A 1,805-nucleotide genomic window follows, 5' to 3' on the forward strand; every position below is an offset into this window, starting at 1 on the left:
CTGTTTGTGAGAGGTCATGGAGAGGTCTGTGTGAATCACCGGGCTGAGGAATAAAAAGCGATTGCTGATACCTTCACCAAATGAATTGCTGACTTCATGGCACCCACCCCAGTCTTCACTAGAAGAACCAAACTGACTAGGAAAGGAACTTTGACATAAATACTGTCAGAACGTCTCCTCCAATATGCTTCGGTCACGGGCTTCTAAGCAAATATCCAGGCTGATTAGTCCTTCCGGGTTTGAAGTAATACTGGGATCCAACATGTCTCTGGTATTTAAAGCATGCATCTTGAAACTTAAGGGACAAAACTAGCACACGGCTCCAAATGCCCCCTCACACATTGCCTGCTCCAAAATAAGTCTTTAGCTGTGCTGTCTGCTTGCACATGGGCCCCGCCCATACCCACTTTATAGTGTAGGACAGGCTTCTTATGAGCCTCTGACACCGAGACTCCTGAACATTACCACCACCACCACCACTACCCCCAAAATGCACATCCATGCCCAATTTTTCTTTCACAAGTTCCTCTGACACACAGAAGTGGGTCCTAAGCTGTCCTAAGCTGTCTAGAAGAATTTTTGTACCACCTTACTCCACAGAGATGTTAGTGAGTAGGACTAGAGGTACACAGATCTCTTCCCCTGTCCCTGTTAAAATTGCACTGGATTTCTGGTGTATCTGAAGTATGGTAACCTGGCCTTGGTTTAGTGTTGCATTTGATGCTTGCCACCAGGTCTTCTCGCAGCTGAATCTGATTTCTGAAATTAAGCTCAAAATTGTCTCCCCCTACTCTTTGCTGCATCTCCTGAGAGAAGGGAAGACCATTCTCAGCAATCAGACTGTCGACATTCCAGAAAATGTCGACATCACTCTGAAGGGACGCACAGTTATTGTGAAAAGTCCCAGAGGAACACTGCGAAGGGACTTCAATCACATCAGTGTAGAACTCAGTCTTCTTGGAGAGAAAAAGAAGAGGATCCAAGTTGACAAATGGTGGGGAAATAGAAAAGAGCTGGCTACTGTTCACACTGTCTGTAGTCACGCACAGAACATGATCAAGGGCGTTGCACTGGGCTTCCGTTACAAGATGAGGTATATGCTCACTTCCCCATCAACGTTGTTACTCAGGAGAATGGTTCTCTTGTTGAAATCCGAAATTTCTTGGATGAAAAATATATCCGCAGGGTTTGGATGAGGTCGGGTGTTGCTTATTCTGTATCTCAAGCCCAAAAAGATGAGTTAATTCTTGAAGGAAATGACATTGAACTTGTATGAAACTCAGCTGCTTTGATTCAGCAAGCCACAACTGTTAAAAACAAGGATATCAGAAAATTCTTGGATGGTATCTGTGTTTCTGAAAAAGGAACAGTTCAGCAGGCTGATGAATAAGATCTGAGTTGTCCATCTACAGAAACAGCAGGATGCCAGATGATTTTTCAGACTTATTCGTGATATTTTAAAGATGCAATAAAAGCTATACTGATTTGGGAAAAAAAAATTGTTCTCTCCCTCTCAGTTCTGATCCCACTAGATATTGGCATCCACCTTCTACAACTGACCCGTGGTCATGGATGGCTTAGTTAAGCATGCTTCCCTTAGTTAGGGTGTTTCTCTCTGTTATTTTTTAGCTTCTTGTGCTTAAAGTCCTAGGAGGGCTTTACAGAGTAGCTTTTTCTGAAAATCCACAGGCGAGAGAGAAAGTTCGGCTATAAGTTAGCCATCGGTCTGAGTTTTCTCGTTCCACCGTGGATGAAAATGTAAAGGCACCTTCATTATTAGTTTGGGGGAAGAAGAGTTTCAATCC

The 1,805-nt window shown here is 43.6% G+C and overlaps 1 pseudogene; it reads left to right on the top strand.

Moving 5' to 3' along the window:
* The first annotated feature begins 686 nt into the window (after positions 1 to 686).
* Positions 687 to 1,390, top strand: LOC114217722 (large ribosomal subunit protein uL6 pseudogene; annotated as a pseudogene).
* Positions 1,391 to 1,805: the final 415 nt, after the last annotated feature.

Source organism: Eumetopias jubatus, unplaced genomic scaffold (genome assembly GCF_037043125.1).
Source record: "Eumetopias jubatus isolate StellerSeaLion01/CBP00866 unplaced genomic scaffold, mEumJub1_p1.0 scaffold_8, whole genome shotgun sequence".
NCBI lineage: Eukaryota > Metazoa > Chordata > Mammalia > Carnivora > Otariidae > Eumetopias > Eumetopias jubatus.